Source organism: Antechinus flavipes, chromosome 4, assembly GCF_016432865.1.
Source record: "Antechinus flavipes isolate AdamAnt ecotype Samford, QLD, Australia chromosome 4, AdamAnt_v2, whole genome shotgun sequence".
Lineage (NCBI taxonomy): Eukaryota > Metazoa > Chordata > Mammalia > Dasyuromorphia > Dasyuridae > Antechinus > Antechinus flavipes.
In genome coordinates this window covers 149,186,593-149,210,577 of record NC_067401.1, presented here as the reverse complement: position 1 = coordinate 149,210,577, position 23,985 = coordinate 149,186,593, and the positions used below count along the sequence as shown (strand labels likewise).

The 23,985-nt window shown below is 34.8% G+C and overlaps 1 protein-coding gene and 1 non-coding gene across 3 annotated transcripts in view; both read right to left on the bottom strand.

The window, feature by feature from the left end:
• FDXR (ferredoxin reductase) overlaps window positions 1–23,985 on the bottom strand; it is a 45,823-nt gene that overhangs the window by 16,603 nt on the left and 5,235 nt on the right. The window lies entirely within an intron of this gene.
• LOC127563575 (U6 spliceosomal RNA) lies at window positions 7,079–7,185 on the bottom strand. Its single transcript, XR_007954022.1, has one exon. It is a non-coding gene; the product is annotated as a U6 spliceosomal RNA (small nuclear RNA).

Below are 23,985 nucleotides of genomic sequence, written 5' to 3'. Positions count from 1 at the left end.
CCTCTAAGGGATATGGATGTTTTCTTCAGCTACCTTATTAATTTGAATCTCTTGGAACTTGTATAGCTTCACAGACAACTATGCTACTGTACTTCATTTCCTGAATAAACAAGAAGAGAATCATGTGACTATGATATAAAGTATTTAAAGTAGGTTGATAAATTTCAAGCTCTCCAGATTTCCCCCACAAATGAACAAATTTGTGCCCCAGGACAAAAAGTCTGGTGAAAAAATCAAGAAAATTTAGGATAGAACAGGAGTCCTCCTGGTGCAACCTAAGATCTATAGAAAGACCCAGGGCTAGAGTTAGCCCGTGTAAAGTACAAACACCTCCAGCTAGCTCCACAGAAACACCAAGTGGGGACCCCTGAGGTAGAGGGGTTTGGCCCATGCCTAAGCAGAAAACATAGGAACTTTCACCTCCTGGATTGTGTAATTGGGGGTCTGAGATTGGAAAGACTAAGGGATCCTCAGCTGATCAGGAACACTAGGCCCAACTGTGCTGCAGGGTCGAAGCTCTGGGTGAGAAGGAACCAGCATATCTGGTGAGTGCAGAAGCAATGGGGCAGGGACACTACTGATTGCGCCATTTCCAGAAGGGGAGAGTTTTTCATTTGGGGTCCAAGGTCACAGGGGAGAGCTGAAGTGAAACTAGAAGCACCATCCTGACACCCCATGATTAGAGGTGCTTACACTAAGATTTCCCATTTTTAAAAATGTATCAGCAAAGAAAAACCCAACCATAGAAACTCATAGGTTTAAAAACCTACTCACATTGGTAATGAGTTAAATAGACATTACTATGGATCCAACCATTGGAGAGTAATTTGGAAATATGCTCAAAAAGTTATCAAACTATATTTACCCTTTGATCTAGTAATGTTTCTACTTGGCTTATATCCTAAAGATATCTTAAAGGAGGGAAAGGGACTCATATGTGCAAAAATGTTTGTGGCAACCCTTTTTGTAGTGGCCAGAAACTGGAAACTGAGTGGATGCCCATCAATTGGAGAATGGCTGAATAAATTATAGTATATGAATGCTATAATATTATTGTTCTATAAGAAATGACCAACAGGATGACTTCAGAAAGGCCTGGAGAGACTTACATGAACTTATGCTAAGTGAAATGAGCAGAAACAGGAGATCATTATACACAGCAACAATAAGACTATATGATGATCCATTCTGATGGACATGACTCTCTTCACAATGAGATGATTTAAATCAATTCCAATTGTTCAGTGACAAAGAGAGTCATCTACATCAAGAGAGAGGACTGTGGGAACTGAATGTGGTTCACAACATAGCATTCTCACTTTTTTTGTTGTTGCTTGCATTTTATTTTGCTTCTCTCTCTTTTTTTAACTGGTTTGATTTGATTTTTCTTGTGCAGCACAATAATTGTATAAATATGTATGCATACATTGGATTTAACATATATTTCTACTATGTTTAACATATATTGGACTACTTATCATTTAGGAGAAGGTGTGGGGAAAGGGGGGAATTGGAACACAAGGTTTTGCAAGGCCTAATGTTGAATTGTCCATGCATATGTTTTGAAAAATAAAAAATAAAAAACGTTAATAAATTTAAAAAGAGAAAGAAATAAACATCACTACATATGTATCATAAAGGATATAGCACCCTCCAAAATCTATTTTAAAAAATAAGGGAGGAGGGATAGGCAGAGGGGAAAGCAAAATGGGGGTCAAGAAAACAAGGGAAAGAGCTTTAGGGGAATGGGGAGAGGGTTAAGCAATCCCAAGGCAAGTTAAGGAGCAGAATTAAAGCAATGAATTAGCAGGGATAGGAAAGATGTGTATGTGTATATGTGTGGGGTATGTGTGGGTGTATGCATATATATATATGTCTTTGCCTTGCTTGGGAGATGAAAGGGGAAAAAAAGAATAAAGTAAAAAAAAGTCACAGCAAAGAACGAAAAAACCCTACAGGAAAGTAAAGAAAAATCGGACACTCATGAATATAACTTCTACTATTACATATCTTTTATTGAACAGGTAATTTATTGTTATATACTTTGAATCATCCCTGATGATTTGCTAGTCACATAATAATGTTCAGTTTTGTTTTGTTTTACTTTGTTTTCTATTTCTTTTCTGTTTTTTTAATAAATAAAAAACTAAATGTATTTAACATTTTATTTTTCCTCAATTACATATAAAAACAATCTAACATTTCTTTTCAATTTTGAATTCGAATTTTTCTCCCTCTCTATTCCCCTCACCTAGAAAGCATAATTTGATATGATTAGTTATTTTTTTAATTTCCACTTAACAAAACTTAAATTTTTTTATTACTTATAAAGATGGTTTTCAACATTCACTTTTATAAGATTTTGAGTTCCAAAAATTTCCCCCTCTCTCCTCAAGACAGCAAGCAATTTGACAGAAGTTATATATGTACAATCATATTAAACATATGTCCACATTAATCATGTTGTAAAAGAAGAATCAGAACAAAGAGAAAATATATGAGAAAGGGGAAAAAAGTGGATATACTATGGTTTGATCTGCATTCAGACTCCATAGTTCTTTCTGTGGATGTGGATAGTATTTTCCATCAGTAGACATTTAGAATTGTTTTAGATCATTGTTTTGCTGAAAAGAGTTAAGTCTTTCAAAGTTGCTATTAGTCTATATAGTGTTCTCCTGATTCTGCTCATTTCACTTTGCATCAGTTCATATAAACTTTCCAGATCTTTCTAAAATCAGCCTGCTCACCATTTCTTTCTTTTTCTATACATAGTTATCTTATTTTTCCAAATATATGCAAAGATAGTTTTCAACATTCATCTTTGCAAAACCTGTGTTCCAAATTTTTCTCCCTCCCATACCCCCACTCCCAGACAGCAAGAAATCTGATATAAGTTAAATGTGCAATTCTTCTAAACAAATTTCCGTTATTTATCATGATTTGCGAGAAAAATCAGATCAAAAGGGGAAAAAAGCCCAAGAAAGAAAAAAAAAGTCAAGCAAACAACAAAAAGATGAAATTATTAAGTATAATAATCAAAGTATTGATCCACATTCTGTCTCCATAGTTCTCTCTTTGAATGCAGAAGGCATATTCCATCACAAGTCTATTGGAAATGTCTTGAATCACCTCATTGTTGAAAGGAGTTGTGTCCATCAAAATTGATCATTACATAATCTTCTTACTATGTGCAGTGTTCTCTTGGTTCTGCTCCCTTTACTTCTGCTCATCATTTCTTAGAGCACAATGGCTATTACATTCATATACCACAATTTGTTCAACCATTCTCCAATTGATGGGCATCCCCTCAATTTCTAATTCTTTGCTACCACAAAAAGACTCAATATAACTATTTTTGTTCATGTGGGTCCTTTTCCATTTTTTTTAATGACTTCTTTGCGAATCAGATCTAGTGGTGATATTGCTGGATCAAAGGATATGAATAGTTTTATAGCTCTTTGGGCATAGTTCCAAATTGCTCTCTAGAATGGTTGAATGAGTTCACAACTCCACCAACAATGTATTAGTGTTCCAATTTTCCCATATTTTCTCCAGTATTTATCATTTTTCTTTTCTATTAGCCAATTTGATAGATGTGAAATGGTACTCCAGAGCTATTTAATTTCCATTTCATATGACAATTGATAGCTTTAATTAATTCATCTGAAAATTGCCTGTTAATATTTTTTGACAATTCATCAATTGGGGAATGACATGCATTCTTATAAATTTAACTCAGTTTTCTATAAATTTTAAAAATTAGGCTTTTTATCAGAAACACTGGTAGTAAAAGTTGTTTCCCAGCTTTTTGCTTTCTTTCTAATCTTGTTTGTGTTGACTTTTTTTGTACAAACCCTTTTTAATTTAATGTAATCAAAATGATCCATAATGCATTTCATAATGTTCTCTATCTCTTGTTTGGTTATAAATTTTTCCCTTCTCCATAGCTCTGACAGGTAAAATCTTCCTTGACTTCCTAATTTGCTCATGGTATCACTCTTTATGTATAAATTATGTACCCATTTTGACCTTATGTTGGTATGTAGTGTAAGATGTTGACCTATGCCTAGTTTCTGCCATACTTTTCTCCACTTTTCCAGCAGTTTAGGTAAAATAGTATATTCTTTTGCCAGAAGCTGGAATTTTTTGATTTATCAAACAGTAGATTACTATAGTTATTGACTACTGTATGTTTAATACATAATCTATTCCACTGACCTACAACTCCATTTCTTAGCCAGAAACAAATAGTTTTGATGATTTTTGTTTTATAATATAGTTCAAGATCTGGTACAACTAGACTACTTTCCTTTAAATTTTTTTCATTAATTCCCTTAAAATTCTTGGCCTTTTGTTCTTCCAAATAAATTGTTATAAATTTTCTAACTCTATAAATTATTTTTAGTACTTTGATTGATATGGCACTGAATCCCCTTGAGCAATTGATATTTTCCCAATTATTTAGATCTGGCTTTATTAGTGTGAAAGTGTTTTGAAATTGTGCCATATTTTGTATTTTATATCATCTACAATTATTTCAAATGGAATTTCTCTTTCTATCTCTTGCTACTGGGTTTTGTTAGCAATATGTAGAAATGCTGGTGATTCATAGGGTTTTATTTTATATCCTGGAACTTTGCTAAAGTTATTAATAATTTCAGGGGCAACTAGCTGGCACAGTAGATAGAGCACAGGCCCTGAAATCAGGAGGACCTGAGTTCAAATCCAGCCTCTGACACTTAATACTTCCCAACTGTGTGACCCTGGGCAAGTCACTTAACCCCAATTGCCTCAGGGGAAAAAAGAATTTAATTTCTAAAGTTATTTATAATTTCAAGTATTTTTTTAGTTAATTCTTTAGGATTCTCTAAGTATACCATTATATCATCCATAAAGAGGAATACTTTTGTTTCCTTATTACCTATTCTAATTCCTTTCATGTCTTTTTCTTTACTTATTACTAAAGTTAGCATTTCTAGTACTATATTGAATAAAAGTGTTGATAATAGAAATTCTTGTTTCACCCCTGTTCTTATTAGGAATTCTTCTAGCTTATCCCCATTATAATGCTTGCTGACAGTTTTAAATAGACATTAGTTATTATTTTAAGGAAAACGTCATTTATTCCTGTGTTCTCTAGTATTTTTAATGGAAATGCTGTATTTTGTCAAAAGCTTTTTCCACATCTCTTTAGATAATCATGATTTATGTTAGCTTTGTTACTGATACAGTCAATTATGCTGATAAGTTTTCCTAATATTGAATCAGTCCTGAATTCCTGGTATAAATCTCAGCTGGTCATAGAGTATTAACCCAACTATAAATTATTATAATCTCTTTGCTAATATTTTTTTTTTAATTTTGCATCAATATGCATTAGGGAGATTGGTCTATAATTTTCTTTCTCTGTTTTGGTTCTTCCTGCCTTAGATAGTAGCACTATATCTATGTCATAAAAAGAATTTCGTAGACTATTTCTTCACCTATTTTCCCAAGTAGTTTATATAGTATCAGAAATAATTGTTCTTTAAATGTTTGGTAGAATTCACTTGTAAATCCATTTGGCCTTGGAGATTTTTTCTTAGGGAGTTTGTTGATGACTTGTTCAATTTCTTTTTCTAAAATGGAGTTATTTAAATATTTTATTTCCTCTTCTGTTAATCTGAGCAATTTATATTTTTGTAAATATTCATCCATTTTATTTATATTGTCAGATTTATTGGCATACAATTGGACAAAATAGCTCCTAATTATCTTAATTTCCTCTTCACTGGTAATGAATTTGCCTTTTTCATTTTGATAGTGGTAATTTGTTTTACCTCTTTTTTTAATCAAATTAATCAAAAGTTTATCTATTTTATTAGGTCCTTTCATAAACTCATCTTAGTTTTATTTAGTAGCTCAATAGTCTTCTTACTTTCAAATTCATTCATCTTTCCTTTGATTTTCATAATTTCTAATTTGTTATTTTATCATGTATTTTTAATTTGTTCTTTGTCTAGATTTTTAAGTTGCATATCCAATTCATTGATATCCTCTTTCTCTATTTTATTCATGTAAACAATTAGAAATATGAAATTTCCCCTAAGAACTGCTTTAGCTCTCTCCCTTAAGTTTTGGTATGTTGTCTCATTACTGTCATTCTCCTGGATGACATTATTGTTTCTATGATTTGTTGTTTGAGCCACTCATTCTTTAGGATTAGATTATTTAGTTTCCAATTAGTTTTTAGTCTAACTTTCCAAGACTCTTTGTTGCATGTAATCTTTATTGCATCATGATCTGAAAAGAACACATTTATTATTTGCTTTTTTATGTTTGATTTATATGGTTTTTGTGCTCTAATACCCAGTTGATTTTTGTATAGATGCTGTGTACTGCTGAAAAAAAGGTATATTCCTTTCTCCATTCAATTTTCTCCAAAGTTCTATCAATATCTAACTTTTCTAAAATTCTATTCAACTCTAACTTCTTTCTTGTTTATCTTGTGGTTATATTTATCTAGTTCTGAGACAGGAAGGTTGAGGTTCCCCCACTAGTATAGTTTTGCTGTCTATTTCTTCCTGTAACTCATTCTCTAAGAATTTGGATTTTATATCACTTGGTGCATATATATTTAGCACTGATATTACTTCACTGTCTATGGTACCTTTTAGCAATATGTAGTTTCTTTTTTTATATCTCTTTTAATTAAATATCTTTTTCCTTTTATGTGGTCTAAGATCCGGATTGTTACCTCTGTTTTGTTTGTTGGTTTGTTTTTACTTCAGCTAAAGCATAATATATTTTGTTTCAAACTTTTACCTTTACTCTGTGTGTTTCTCTCTGTTTCAAATGTGTTTATTGTAAACAACATAGAATTATGGTTTTTAATCTACTCTGCTATCTGCTTTCATTTTATGACAGAGTTCATCTGATTTACATCTACAATTATGATTAGTACTAGTGTTTTGCTTCTGACAAAGCCTCCCTCAATCTGCCCCCCTTTCTATTAGCCCTTCCCTTTTCTTTCTCATTTCTTCTCGTACTTCTGCTTTCCCTTCTTTTCTGTCCACCTTCTCTTACTACTTCCCCACAGAGTAAAATAAATTTCTTCACAAATTTTTATGTTATCCTTGCTCAGGGATCATACCAATGTTTTCTGTATTGTTCTAATTTTAGAATATGTGCTGCTGAGGCAAGCATAGTAAAATAAATTTCTATTTCCAACTGAGTGTATATGTTATTCTGTCTTGGGTCAAAATTAATGAAAATAAGTTTAAAACAATATTCACTTCTTTCCCTCTATTGTAACAGGTCTTCTGCACCTTTTCATATGATGTAATTTGCTATGTTGTACTTCTCCTTTCCTCTTTTCCAAATACAATTCTTTTTTTCATCCTTTAATTTTTTTATATCATCACATTAAAGTCAACTTATACTCACACCTTCTGTCTTTATATAGCCCTTCTAATTATCCTAATAAAGCTACAATTCAAAAGACTTATGCATATTATCTTATGCATAAAAAAACATTTTTTCCTGTTTACCTTTTTATACTTCTCTTAAGTCTAGTATTTGAAGATTGAATTTTCTGTTCAGCTTTGGTCTTTTCATCAGGAATGATTGAAAGTCCTCTATTTCATCAAATATTCATTTTTTCCCCTGAGGGATTATGCTTAATTTTGTTGGATAGTTGATCCAAGTTCCTTTGCTTTCCAGAAATATCATCTTAAAGGACCTCCTATCTTTTAATGTAGAAGCTGCTAAGTCCTGTGTAATTCTGACTGTGGCTTCATGCTATTGAATTGTTTCTTTATGGATGCTTGCAGAATTTTTTCCTAGACCTGTTAATTCTGGAATGTGGCTACACTATTTCTTGGAGTTTTCATTTTGGGATCTCTTTCAGATGGTGCTTAGTGGATTCTTTCAGTGACTATTTTGCCTTTTGGTTCTAGTTAATAGGGCATCTTTCCTTGATAATTTTTTGAGAGATGCTATTTAGGCCCTTTTTAAAAAAAATCATGGCTTTCAGGTAATACAATAATTCTTAAATCATCTCCCTTCCAAGTCAGTTGTTTTTATAAAGAGTTATTTTACAATTCTTCTATTTTTTTCATTCTTTTGATTTTATTTGGCTGACTCTTGATGTCTCATGAAGTCATTAGCTTCCACTTGCCCAATTGTAATTTTTAAGGAATTGTTCACTTCAGTTAGCTTTTGTACTTCCTTTGCCATCTGACCAATTCTAATTTTAAAGGAATTCTTTTCTTCAGCAGATTTCCCCTCCCTCCCTCCTCCCCCCCAATTTGGTCAATTGTATTTTTAAAGGAATTTTTTTTTCAATCCATTTTTTGTCTTTCCTTTTCCAAGTTATCGATTCTCTCATTTCTTTTCCTAATTTTTTTTTCTGTCTCTCATCTGACTTTTAAAATCCTTTTTAGTTCTTCCAAGAGGGCTTTTTGAGCTAGAGACCAATTCATATCCCCTTTTGAGGTTTTGCATGTAGGACACTGTTCCAAGTTTCTTGTGCTGGGAATTAGGGATCTGGTCAGCAGCTTTGTGCACTGCAACTTCAAGTAGATTGCTCACTGTGCTGAGATGACCCAAGTTGTGCCTATTGTTGCCCAGTTTCCTGCAGGTCTCAAAACTGGGCTGCTGAAGCAAGACTGAGGATCCTCACTTGCTGAAGCAAGACTGAGGAGTCTCACTTGCTGATCTGTGCTTGGGGAGAGCTCAGACAACCTCCTGGTTTCTCTCTGCCATAAGACTCAGGCCCTTATGATTGGTTATTTTAGCACATCCTGTGGGACTAGTGACCACCACTCTCTGACAAGTAGGAATGTTAATTGTTTTATGGTACCTATTGAATTTTGCAGACTTTATTGGTAGATCCAAGTTAGCAGACTCCCTGGAACCAATAAGGGTTTGGTAAAGAGATGAGCCCCTCCCTTAATTGTACAAGGACAGGCAAGGATGAACAATATTCCTTTTGAGGACAATAACAACTTAACTTGTAACTTTATACTAACTCTGAGTAAAGGCTGAATTTATGAGCTTAAATCAGATTCAGAAAAATATGGCTTGAGCAAATATACAAAATGAGGCAGAAATTCAGAATAGGGTCAATTAAAGAATAGAATCACTTATTAAATGATACAGATTAATTTTAATTTCTTCATTCCCTTTTTTTGATTCAATGGGAAACAATTCCTCACTGAATCACAAACTGATATATCAATTATCAAATGGCATCATTTGCCTCTCAGGACTGACTCAATAGAATACAAAAGACTGAAAGCATTGAAGATTTCATTAAAGACAGTTAATTATAAAGCCTAGGTATTAAATCATGATGGGCATAGTGTAAGTAGGTAGAGAGATGGACCAATGTATTGACAGGATCTCTTGGGAGTAGTTTGGGGATAGTTCCCTTTGGTAGATAGGCCTTGCTAAGGCCCCACGATTAGGGAATGAATGAGAGGAAAGGGCCACATTAATTCTCTTTCTTAGGAATCCATTCCCAATGTTCATTTCATCAACACATCTTATCTTAAAGCTTGGATATTTCATGCAGTGATCTGGTTTCTGAAAATATCTCCTCTTGAGCATTCTGAAATGGTCCTGTTTTCAGAGCAACTTCTCTCAGAAAATCTGCTTCTCTGAAATTAAAAAAAATTAACACATAGTTCATTTAAAAGTTTAGAAAATTTCAGTTTATACATACTTCTTGTTATTTCTACCTTTATCCAAGCCCTGTACCTAACATAAACACACCCAATAACAGGCTAAAGGAAGAATCATAAAAGAAATCCATGAGGATCCAACTTATAAGATGAGTTTTTCTGGTTAAAGATTGAATATTTAACAAAGTTAAAGTCAAGGTTGCTTTTCTAAATTGATATTTGACTCCCTTATCAATTAGGTTTTTAAGCCTGCTGTTCATTTATTTCATTCTTTGTTTCATATTTAAACTTCAATGGAAAAACATCAGTGGTAGCATCATGTGATACAAGTAAACAAATTGTTTTATTGATATATTTGAGAAATTTATATAACAACTAAGAAATGAATGAAATTAAAAAAAAAAACCTTTAAAGTAAGTATAGAGCAACTAAGTGAACCACAGTTCACGAGCACAAGACCTGGAGTCAGGAAAACTCATCTTCATGAATTCAAAACTGGCCTTAGACACTTACTAGCTGTGTGCCTTAGGCAAGTCACTTAACCCTGGTTGTATTAGTTTCTTTATCTATAAAATGAATTGTGAAAGTAAATGTCAAACCATTTTGTTGTCTTTGTCAAGAAAACCCCAATATGAGGTCACAAAGAGATGAACACAACTAAAATAACTGAACAACAACAATAGCTTACGTCTTAAAAGAAACCAGAAAATGTCTGGCTTATTCAGAGGGCAAACAATCCAATTTTAAATATAAAATCCTGAACCCAATTTTTAGAACTTATTATTAGAACATGTTTAAGGTCTGCATATTCCATTAGAATCATTTAAATTTGACATATATAATAATCTGATCTTACTGCTTTCTCAAAATTTTCCAGTTCAATTAATTCTCCGCTTAGGAGGATGTACACATAGGCAACAATACTCTTTGTAAGTGGATGACTATCATATCTAGATTCAATGGCTACACAAATGAACTTACTTAAAAGATGTTTATTCTATTCCAATTGTAACAAAAGATTTTAGATAGGATGTAGAAATAGATTCAGTGTTTAATCCCAGATTGGTTACAGAGAATAGCATATATCAAATGAACTGTCTAAAGTAAAAACAAATTCAGTTGTTTACCATATTACACACATAGACCATTGTTTTTAAATACTCTCTGGGGACATAGTTAAGTGTTTCTCATGTTATTTGCTTGTCCTTAAGAACATGCCAAATAAGTTTATTTCAAGAACTTAACCTTATACATAAATATATAACTATTAGCAGGCAGACGATAAGCCTAAAAGAACCTTAACTTAGTTGCTTAAGAAATGGAATTGACTATAATTTCAGAGTGAAAATAGTAAGATCTTACATATTTTAATCCTATTTTATTAACTTAGATGTATTCTATTATTAATCTATTAAATACTAGAATAATTATTACACTCATATCTTTTATTGACTATCTGCCCTGATTATAGAAAATTGCTATAAAAGGAAAATGCAGGATTGTGATTTTAACAGCATGTAAACTGGCCCTTTATGTGTAAAATTAAGGGCACAGAATAATTCAAAACATGTATAACAGGATAAAGCATCCTTTTTGTTTTTAAGTAAATATCATATAGTATGACAAGACATCATAACCAGGCTCATAATTAACTGGGGAGGAAAATAACTTGTGTGAAAAACTGAGTCAAAAGGATCTTACCTTAGTTCTCCCAAGTTCACACATTCCTTTTCTCAATTATTCCTCAGGCACAGATATCCCCAGGTTGCACTTCATAGGTGCCACTCCCATTGAGCAGCTGACATTTTTCTTGAAGCAATGAAATATTGGCTTAATGATATAAATATACCTGAAAATAAAACTCAAAATAAAAAATAATTCACAGTCTCCAAATATTTTACCTTAAGTAGCAAAATCTCACAAATCATATCTCATAGTTAAATATAATTTAGTAGTATTCTCATGTTGATTGTCTACTTCCACAATTTAGACTCATTCTGATGTAAAAATAAATCATTAGAAATCAAGAAAATAATCACAATCAGAAATTGCACATAATTGATTGATCAATCCAAAAAGAAAAATCCTCCAGAAAACACAGTAATCTCTAGACTTACAGATATTAATTTTTTGTTGTTTTTGTTGTTCAATTATTTTTTAGTGCTGTCTGATTCTTTGTGATTCTATTTGGGTTTTCTTGGCAAAGAAACCAGAATGGTTTGCTGTTTCCTTCTCCAACTTATTTTACAGATGAAGAAACTAAGGCAAATAGGGTTAAGCTAAGTGCCCAAGGTCTTATAGCTAATAAGTATCTAAGATTCAATTTGAGCTCATAAAGATGAGTCTTCCTAATCTCAGGCCTGGAACTCTATCCACTGTATCACCTAACTGTTCCATATGTATCTTAAAGTATTGTGTATTAACCCTTTGTGCAAAATAACTAGGACTGGAATCTGTTAAGATTAAATTGGTTCAAGAGATAACTTTAATATATATTATTCCCGGTATAACTTCATAATTTTCGTCATCATAAATCACCACATAAAACATTTCTGTACTGGGGGAAAAAACCAAAAGCAGAAATTTGTACATTCCCAGCTCCATCCCATTTGTCAAGGAGTGTTTGTAATACAGAAGGGAGTTCTATTTTCTCACTAAAGCAAATTTTGGATGTCTTTAGATCTATATACTACCTTGTGCATTCTTCACTTAAGTAGCATTTGTAAGTACCTTACCAAGAAAAGGGAAGTTATTCAAAGTTCCAAGACTTTTCTTTTAGTCTTCCTAAATCAGTGTGGGGTAGGAGAGGAAGGGAAAGGGAAGCATCTAGAGAGAAACATCCAATGCTTGAAAAACTGTTTATGTTCTTTTATGTTTTACTTGTCATTAAAACAAATTTCTATGGAATGCTAGCCTAAAACTCATAAATTTGGGAGAAAAACCCAACCTTCTTGTCTGTATTTCTTGTCTGCCTTCCAACTTTGCCTGTGTTAAAGAGAGAAGTTCTTTATTAAAAAAAAAAAAGAAAGAAAGAAAGATAAGTTGGGTTGGTTTTTTTTTTTTTTTTTTTTTTGGCATAACTAATTCTATTGCACTTCACCAAAAATGCAGTCATTTCTTTTTTACAAATGGAAGATTTGTAGCAACCCTGTGTCAAGCCACTCCATAGATGCTGTTTTTACAACAGTCTGTGCTCCCATTGTTCTGTGTCACATTTGAGTAATTCTGCAATATTTTAAACATTTTCATAATTCGTTTATTTGTTATGGTGGTTTGTGATCAGTGATCTTTGATGTTGCTATCTTAATTGCTTTGGAAATACCACAAAATACTCCCATACAAAACTGAACTTAATTGATAAAGGTTGTATGCATTCTGACTGCTCCACCCACTGGCTCTTCCCTTTTCTCTCCCTCTTTTTGGGCCTCCCTGTTCCCGGAGACACAGCAATATTGAAATCAGATCAATTAATAACTCTACAATGATACCTAAATGTTCAAGTGAAAAAAGAGTCAATCCATTTAAGAAATTTCCAGAGTCACCCTAATCTGCAGCAACTACCACCCTAGTTTAGCTGCCATCAACATCAAGGCAAGATCCTCCACCAACAAAAAGAATTGTGACTTGCTAAAGGCTTAGATGATGATTAGCATTTTTTTAGCAATAAACTTTTTTATACATAATACTATTGCATACTTAACAGCATAGTATAAACATAACTTTATATGCAATGTGAAACAAAAACATTTATGTGACTTTATTTACTGCAGTGTTATTCACTTTATTGTGATCATTGGAATTGAATTGAAATATCTCTGAGGTATGCCTATATTCTTGCTCTTTGGGCTAATAAGGCCACAGAAAAGAGCTAGTTTGATTTTAAAACGTAGATAATATGACCAGACAGTCACATAGACCAACACAGGACTGATAACAAAGGGGCTGCTATTCCAAGGATACAAAACTTCCCCAACAGGCTGTGGGAAGAAAACAGCTTGATTTACACAAATAAACAATTGAGCTAAATTGGGTGTAGGGAAGGAAAACAGAAAAAGCATAGTCACTATGACATGGAGCTCATTGAGGAAAAAAATAAGGCTATATTTTGACTGCTCCCTTTTTGCACAACTACAAGGAGAGCTACTCTACCTTTTAATGGGAATTATCCCTTCAGGGGTCCTCAAACTTTTTAAATAGGGGGCCAGTTCACTGTCTCTCAGACTATTGGAAGGCCGGACTATAGTAAAAACAAAACCTTTGTTTTGTGGGCCTTTAAATAAAGAAACTTCATAGCCCTGGGTGAGGGGGATAAACGTCCTCAGCTGCCACATCTATATAGCCCGCGGACTATAGTTTGAGGACCCCTGCATCTTAAGATCCAAAGGCACTTTGAAGGAGAAACTCTTCTATATTTATGAATTATCTTAATCTAAGACTAAGAACCTTCTCTAAAGGAAAAAAATCCTGTAAGGTTCAAGAATATCCTTGTGGTTAAAAGCAAAAAACAAAATAAACGTTATTAATAACCCCAGAAAAGTCCAGAAGCTTCCAAAGAAAAGTAAATTCTCTAAAGTTTAAGTTTTCCTCCACCAAAAAGTATCATTCCTTTTAAGAGTAATCTGAGAACCAACTCTTTAGAGAAAGAATGATTTTTTCTAGAAAGATTTTTCCACAGATTTTAAATCCCCTCTCTAAATTGAGAGCCCACCTTGAAAAAGGGGATTCTTTCAAATTTTAAGTTGATTAAGGGGATTACCTGAGTTTTATATTGTCAATTATTTCCAGATTTTCACATTGAATATAAAATAGGACCTCAAGACAAAGACAAAATTTTAACTTTTTCCTAATAGAGTGCCTAAGTCCTAGTTTGGAGAAGATTTTTTACTTTTGGTTTGAGAAGGAAATCCAGGCCTCAATTACAGATCTCTAAAAGAATCGCTTCCTTCGAAGCAATAAACTGGGAAAACATTTTTACATTCAAAGGTTCTGATAAAGGTTTCATTTCCAAACTATATAGAGAATTGACTCTTTTATAAGAAATCAAGCCATTCTCCAATTGATAAATGGTCAAAGGATATGAACAATTTTCAGTTGAAGAAATTGAAACTATTTCTAGTCATATGAAAAGGTACTCTAAGTCATTATTGATCAAAGAAATGCAAATAAAGACAACTCTGAGATACCACTATATACCTCTCAGATTGTCTAAGATGACAAGAAAAGATAATGATGAATTTTAGAGGGGATGTGGGAAAACTGAGACACTGATACATTGTTGGTGGAATTGTAAAAGAATCCAACCATTCTAGAGAGTAATTTGGAACTATGCTGAAAAAGTTATCAAACTACATACCCTTTGATCCAACAGTGTTACTCTGGCTTATATCCCAGAGAGATCTTAAAGGAGGGAAAAGGACCCACATGTGCAAAAATGTTTGTGGCAGCCCTTTTTGTAGAGGCAAGAAACTGGAAACTGAGTGGATGCCCATCAATTGGAGATGAGCTGAAAAAATTGTGGTATATGAATGCTACGGAATGTAAGAAATGACCAGCAGGATGATTTCAGAAAGGCCTGGAGAGAGTTACATGAACTGATGCTGAGTGAAATGAGCAGGACCAGGAGATCATTATACATGGCAACAACAAGACTATACAATGATCAATTCTGATGGATATGGCTGTCTTCAACAATGAGATAATTCAAACCAGTTCCAGTTGTTCAGAAATGAAGAGAATCAGCTAACTCAAAGAGAGAACTATGGGAAATGAGTCTGGATCACAACATAGCATTTCCACTCTATTTAATTGTTGTTTGCTTGCATTTTTGTTTTCCTTCTCAGGTTTTTTCCTTTCTTTCTAGATGCAATTTTTCTTGTGCAGTAAGATAACTATATGGACATGTATACATATATTGAATTTAACATATACTTTAACATATTTAACATGTATTGGACTACCTGCCATCTAGGGGAGGGGGAGAGAAGGAGGGGAAAAGTTGGAATAGAAGGTTTGGTCAGTGTTGAAAAATTACCCATGAATATGTTTTATAAATAAAAAGCTATAATAATAATAATAATAATAACAATAATAATCTCTTCCTTCAAATATGAAACTCCACTGATTGTACCCATAAAAAAAGTTAGGTGTTCTGCTAAGAGACTTTGAGGAACTGGGCTCCCTTCTCCAATCTCATTGTTGATTTCCAAACTGTCACAAGTAATTTGAAAAACAGTAAACTGAGGTACATATTCTAAGAAAAATCAGTTTAGTAAGAGTGATGTGTATAACTGCTAAAAAAAAAAAAAAAGTAGGTCAGATGGATTACTTCAGTAAGGCAAGTGATCCCAATATGAAGTGGGAACCCCTTTTATTGACATATCTCCTTAAGAAGGAGGTTTGAATATATACTATTGGTGATACTAAGAAAAATGGGTTGTCATTCAGTTAAGGCTAATCATGCTCCTCTTACAATTAAGAAATGTTCATTGTTGAAAATGTTTAACATATAATAACATATAACATCTAATGATCACTTGCCGACTGGGGGAGGGGAGTGGGAGGAAGGAAGGGAAAAAAATTAGAACATAAGAGTTTTATAGGGGTGAATGTTGAAAATTATCAATGTATATATTTTTAAAATAAAAACTATAATAAAAAATTTTAAAAAATGTTAATTGTTTTATGGGATTCATCTGTCTCTTAAAACATTTTCTAGGGGATTAGTACCACTGGATTTCAAATTTCTTCTAAATGCACAAGAACAGGCAAAGAAAGATATATCATTTGGGGGATGGCACCAAATAAAGATGATTGGGACAGATAATAAGCAGATGTCCCAAGGGCTAACAGAGGAGTGATAACAATTTTTCCTTCTAATTATATCTTTAAACTAATCCAGGTTGAAAACTGCATTCCTGAATGTAACTGAAAAATAATGATCAGCTAACTGTATGAGCTTGGATAAATTATTTTACTTTTCTGGGACTCAATTTCCTCATTTATATAATTGAGGGATTGACTAGATTATTTTTAATTTTTTTTTAATTTTGAACTTAAATATCAGGGAAAAAATAAGTTTCCAAATACACAATGTAACACACACACACACACACACACAAAGATTGTGTAGGAAACAGTGATTCTCCATTGCATATGACTGTTTTTAATTAAAAGCCCACAATAACTTCCACATATTACTTTCAAAACTGTTCTATTTGTGTTTTTTTCTCTTCAATGTGAATTTTGTTTTTTTCAAAGAGCTAAAATATTTCTTCTTTCTCTCATCAGTCACTTAAGTAAGAAAGAAAAATAAATTCCAGTAACACATATGTATTGCAAAGGAAAACAAGGCACTGGCCTTGTTCAAAAACAAGTATATCTCACTCTGCACTGAGTCCTTCACTTCTTTATCAAGAGATGGGTAGAAAGTTTCATCATAATGAAAAATATTTTTGTCCTTCAGAGAAAGAATTGATAGACTCTGAGAGCAGATTAAAACTTTTTTTCTTTGCTTATTTTTCTTTTTGTTGTTGACATTGTGGACCATTTTTCTGGTCTGTTTCCTGATTTCAGGTTTTGTGTTAGGGACAAATTCTGTGCATTTCTGAAAGAAAGATCTAATCTTGTCCCGATGCTTTTTTTAGGATACTGAAGTTGTGTCATTCTAGGATCTCAGGGACAACTCAGCTTAAGCTTCTGCAAACTTTTAATTGTAGCAAAGTGATCTGATCTTGGGTAAAGTCTGATCACTGTCCCTTAGTTTTAGCTCAGTAAATTTCTGACCTGGCTTTGCCTAGTCTCTTCTTTATCTAATTCCCAAATTCCTGTTCAAATCTATCTTTCTTTATCTTCTACCCTAATCCACCTTCACTCCCTTCCCCCTTTTGTCCTCAATTCTCCCCATAACTTTTGCTCAGCTTCCCCTCCATCTTGTATCAGTTCTCTTATCTTTTTGTCACTGAAGCCAGACAAAGTGTCATTATACTGTTCCTGAATCCTAAAAGTGACCAGGATGGCTGTGCAGCTGGCAAGGAAGATGACAGAAAAGAAGGTCCAGATAAGTACCATAATTTTGCTGGTGGCATTCAGGAGGCACCCATTTGAAGACTAGACTCCACAGCAGCCAAGCAGATTTGCCAGTGGTGAAGAAAAGACCTCCAGATTCAATGATGAGATGTTAAGTCATTGACAGTAGGGACCAAATTCCACCTCCCAAGGTGTTGGTTTAACTTCCCCTCTTCTCTCTCCTATATATCTCTTGCTCCAACACCAGATAACCTGAGGAATAATAGCTCTCTATGAGGGAATGGTTTTTGGTGGATCGCAGGATCTGGAGCTGGGAGACTGTATAGACTAACCCCAACATTTTGCAGATAAATTTATAAGGATGGCTTGTGTGTTCTCTGCTCTAGTGAACAAAGTCTTGAGGTTAAAGACAAAAGAGCCCAGGTCCTGTCTCTGACAACTGCTAGCTATGTGAATATGAGCTTGTTTCCTCATCTGTAAAATGGGCATTTTAATATGTCCAATGCCTACTTCCCAAGGTTGTTTGATGACATATGAGATTAAAGTATTTTGTGTTTTGCAAATTTAAAAGTGCTATATAAATGTCATCTCTTCCTATTGATCTAGTGAATCTGATACCAAATTCTTCTCCTTCCAAGTAAAGGAGGATATAGAAAAAATGAGCATAAACCCCAGCACTCCAGAATAATTAGAATAATTCTTTATTTTTTTTTATTTTAATAGCCTTTTATTTACAGGTTATATGTATGGGTAACTTTACAGCATTGACAATTGCCAAACTTCTTGTTCCAATTTTTCCCCTTCTTCCCCCCACCCCTTATGATAACATTTTCCTGATTACCTCCTTATGCTTCTCTAGAGTTCTATATTTGAAAATCATATTTTCCATTCAGCTCTGTTCTTTTCATCCCAAATACTTAAAAATCCTCTAATTCATTAAATCACCACCTTTTCCTCTGAAGGATTATACTCAGTTTTGATGGGTAGATGATTCTTGGTTGTAATCCTGGTTTCATTGCTCTCTAGAATGTCATATGCTAAGACTTTCAGTCCTTTAATGAAGAAGCTGCTAAATCTTGTGTTATCCTGACTGTGGCTCCACTACATTTGAATCGTTTCTTTCTGGATGCTTGCAATATTTTCTCCTTGACCTAGGAGTTTGGGAATCTGGCTATAATATTCCTAGGAGTTTTCATTTTGGGATCTCAGGAGGTGATGGGTGGATTGTTTCAATTTCTATTGTACCGGCTGGTTCTAGAATATCAAGATAGTTTTCCATGATAATTTCTGGAAAGATGATATCTAGGGTCTTTTTTTGATCATGACTTTCAGGGAGACCATTGATTTTTAAATTATCTCTCCTGGATCTATTTTCTAGGTCAGTTGTTTTTCTAATGAGATATTTCACTTTCTCCCCTATTTTTTCATGTCATTACTTAAAGGAATTTAGAATGGTTTGAGGGAGAAGTTGGGCAAGTTTCTGCCTTTGTGCACCTCCCCTTCCCTGGCTCTTTCCTTTATTGTTTTCCTTCATTGCCTCCAGCCCCTAGGTTTTTCTTTTCCTTCTACCCTGTGATTCTTTCTTTCATTAACCCCATCTCATCACTGGTCTTATTCATTAGCACAATTCTTTATATCCCTCATTGGCTTCTCCTTCCTTTTCCCCCACTAGTTCTCTCCCTTACAAGCTCCCTATTCACCATCTTTCCCAGACCCTAACAACACTGGTCTTATCTTTGCTAATCCTCCTCCTTTAGGAAACTCATTGTATCCAGTGACTTCTCCACTGGTTCTCCTCCTTCACCACCCCTTCCTAGTTACACACATACACACACACACACACACACACACACACACACGCACACACGCACACACGGCTTTCACTAATTATATCCCATTCATTGACTCCTTAACTCCTCCTTACCTGACTCCTTCATTGCCTTGCACCCTGAACCCTCCATTGGCCCTTCCCCTAACATATCCCCCTCCTTCATTAGTCTCTATTCACCAACTTGCCCTGTTCATCTTTCCCTCTTTCCTCTTCATTGCTTAGAAAGAATGATTATTACATTGTTTATAAAAACTATTATACTGTTTAAATCCTGTTGGGGGCCTTGTTGAGGCTTAGCCTGAGAAAATGAGACAATACCAAGCTGGCTTAGTGCAGGGTCAGCTTATCAGGTTAATGGATAATAGCATTGAATAAGAATGGGGACAGGCAGGACTGCTGTTGGTACTTTCAAGCCTCTTTGTGCATGTACACAGGGCCTGTTTTCCATCAAACTGAGACTGCATCTTTGATGTTGCTGAGGACTTGCTGTTATGCATGAAAACACCTTGACTGGGGATGAATTTTGCAGGTGTAAGCACAAAAATCTGAGGAGACCCTCCCCAGCTTTAACTCAACTTATTCATGGTGTGTGGAAAAAAGGTGAAGAATTTACAGATTAAGCACATATTGATCTGGGACTGTTATCTAAAGCCTTAAGGCCTCAGTTGAGGAAACATGTGATTTTAGATAAGGTCTATTGTTCAAAGAAGGACACTGATAAGAAAGCTATATATCTATTGCATTCCACTGACCAAATAGGGGAATAAAGACTATGTGACCAATCACACCATATAGAGGGTGGGATTTAAGGGGGTTCTGAAATGTATAAAAGCTGTGAAAACTCTCAATGGAATGGCTTTTCTACTGTGGGCACCTTTACTGTCCTTTTGGGTCCATAGGCCAGGACGTTCCACTTCTCAAGATTCTAATAAATTCTTTCTGTACATCATTTGGAGCAACCCCTGAGAGGTCAGTTTGGGTAAGTGCAAGTGTCCTGAACAATGGCACTGAGAACTATAGGGTATAAAAATGGAGGCAAGCAGAGAGGCAAGAGAGGAGGTCCTGAAGATGTAACTGATTGGCAATAAAGTGTCTTCTCTTTCCCACTCCTTCGGCCCTGACTCTTCTCAAGAACATGGCTGCCCCTGGTTGTAGGATGTAATCCTCTTGATTTGATCCCTCAAGGGCCTGGTAAATAGTTTCTAAAAATGAAAAAATTAGTTAAATTAGATTGGTGGTCCTTTGATGGAGCTTTTACTTTTTCTTTCTTTTTTTCTTTGTCTTCCTTTCTTTTCAATTATCCCTAGATACCTGGCCTTTGACTGGTATATATATATACTGATGAATATGGGCATTTGTTCTACACTCATTCCCTCAGGAGATCCTAGGATAGTGAAGGAAACTTGTATTTGGCAGGCAGCAGGTAGGGCTTTGCCTGGGGCTACAACTCTATAAGTTTTCTGGTGCTTATAAAATCTTATTTCTCTTGGAGAACTTCTTCACCCATAAAGGCTCATTTCTGACTTTTTTAGATTTTTCAGTGAGAGATGAAGAGGAAAATTGAGATTTTTTTTCTTTCTCTCTGCCTTCACAACCTTGGCCATGTTAGAGATTGCAGAGATAAAGTCAGACAATAAAAGGAAGAAAATGTTTGAAAAGATTTAAGTATTTAATTGGGTATATTTTGCTTTAAATAGACAAAGTTTGGGGAACTTCCCATTTAGGCAACATCATAAAATCTTATCAGCCTTGCAGATTGTAGAGTCCTAAAATAAAAAAGTGAAACCTGGACATTATACCTGTACCACTCTAGAAAATGGAATCACTTCCATTTGAGTTGTCTTGGGAAGATTCTAAAGATCACATAAAAAGATGCTGAAAGGTGGTGGAGATGGGATTCTTGATGAAGTCCTTGACTAGGAAATGATATGAAGAGGCAAGAGTTTCAGAGTTGATTTCATTTTATAGAATGATGAGGTTCTTGACCACTACAGTTCATCTTGCTGCTTCTCAGGATCCACAGAAAGTTCATATAGAGCCCAGCTTCTTAAACTATGGATTGCAACCTCATATGGGTCTCAAAACTGAAGGTAGGTCACAAAAGTATAATTTATTATCAATAAATGTTTTATTTGCATACATATTTTGTATGCAAAGGTCATGTAAAAATTTCTTGGGCGAAAAGGGATCTTGAGTGACAAAATTTAAGAAGCCCTGATACAGCAATGTCCACCACAGATATTTTGGGAAAGTTTCTCATTTCTCTCTGGAGAGCCTCACCTTGCTCTTGGTAAAAAGAAAGGAAAGGAAAGGAGTAGGGAAGAAAGAGGAGAGGAGAGGAGAGAGAAAGAAAGAAGAAGAGAGGAGAGGAGAAAAGAGGAGAAGAAAGGAGAAAGGAGAGGAGGGGAGGGAGGGGAGAGGAAGAAGGGGAGAAGAAAAAGGAAAGGAAAGGAAAAGGAGAAAAAAAGAATAGAAGAGAAAGGAAAAGAAAAGAAAAAACTCTTGATCCTCAAGACCCTGACCTGACTTCAATGTTCTCTATGCCCAGGAATGTGTTTTTCAGTATCCATGAGGCTATTAGAGGGACAAACCTGCTCTGCCTTTGGCTAGCATGAGATGTCAAGTTTTACTTCTTGCTAGGCATTCCCTTTGAAAGGCTTCAATTTCCCTAAATAGAAAGGGCTCTTTCTTCCAGAAAAGACTGAAATGTAAAAGTTGGAAATATGCAAACCCCACAGATGCTTGCATGATACTTCGATGGCTATTCTCTGTTGCCAAGAACCTGGCAAGTCCTGCAAAGGTATCGACTCCCTCTGACTAAACTTTTTGAAGGCAAGGGCAGAAAATTGAGAGCAGCAAAGAATTTCAGAGAGGGAGCCTGAGTCCCCCATGAGGCACACCCCAGGGACTGGAGATCTCCAAGCTAAGTGAGGAGGGTGGTGGATCTTAAGGGAGACACATACACCATCTAGTGACCATGGGTGGTCAAGAGCAATCGAGAGGGTAACCCTGCACAGGTCCCAAAGAAAGAATCCATTCCACACTTTTTTTTTTCTTTCTATTGTCAACTGACAAAGCCAAGCCCTCGAAATGGAGTTATGGTCACCATGGGCCTCCCCTGTGATATAGATGTTTCCCTGTCCTGAAGCACATATGATGGCTCACGAACAGAGAGTGCCTGAAATGTTACTTTGAAATGGCCACTCAGCTCTGACCCCATCAGGACCCCTGCTCTCATACTTCTGTCCATCACAAAGCAGTATCATGCAGTGTGTTCAAACATGACTTTTAGCAAAGGACTCTGGCCTTTAAAAACACTATTCCTTTAGGATGGAGAACCCACAAAAAGTTCCTTTTTACTTAGTGGCAATAAAGATTAACCTTTCTAAGCACTTTTATTTTTATTTATTTATTTACTTTTTTTTTTCCTTTTTTATTTATTTTAAACTTATATACAAAATAGAAAAAGAAAAAAAATTGTCATGTACATAGCAGAACAGATTCAAAAAAAGAATTCAAAATATAAAGCAATAAATTTCCATTTCAAGAAAGTCTATATAATAAATATTATATATATTGTGTTCAGAGATGTGCATCTTTTCTTTGTTTCCTTGTAGATTTTTTTTCCTCTCCCATGTATTTTACTGTATTTTCCCCAATATTCCTTCCCCAAAGAAGGATGTGTTTGTGTGTGTGTGTGTGTGTGTGCTATACATACTTACCCAAGGTTCCTTGATCCTTCCTTGACACTGTCCCTCAAATCTGTCCCCTCCTACCCTTTCCTTTCCCACAATCACAATCCTAGTAATGACCCTCACCATTAACTACTGAGATGATAACAACAGTCTGATAAAGATTGCCCTTTCCTCTATGATTTCCCTTCCTCTCAAATTCTAGCATCCCCTCTCAAAAAAAACAAAAAAAAAAAAAAAAAAACACCACCCTTCTCTATTCACTGTTGCCAAATTAGTGTTCCTAATGTATATATCTAATGATGTCACTCAAAAGCTACAATTGTCTCAACACTGCGCACAGAATTGAGTCCAAAACCCCTCATTCTGCCATTCTTGACCATCCCCCATCTGGCTCTTTCCCACCACTCAAGCCTTTGTACTATTTCACCTCCCTGTGAATCTCCTTCTACAAAATGGCTTATTCATGGACTTCCCACAAAACACACAACACACAACACAAAGCAGCATGAAGAGCACTTGATCTGGAGAAGACCCAAGTCTAGATCCCAGCCCAGTTAGGGACTCAGTTTCTTCATCTGGTGGAATGGATGATTTCTGAAGCCTCTTTCAGCTGTGATTTCCTACGATCCTAGGTCATGCATACCATTCACAACTTTGCTTTTTACATTCCTCCAGCCAAGGGTGCCCTCCTTGACTTCCCCTTCATTTATCTAAGTTCCATCTCTCTTTCCAGGTCCACGTTAAGTCCCACCTTCTCTGCACAGTCTTT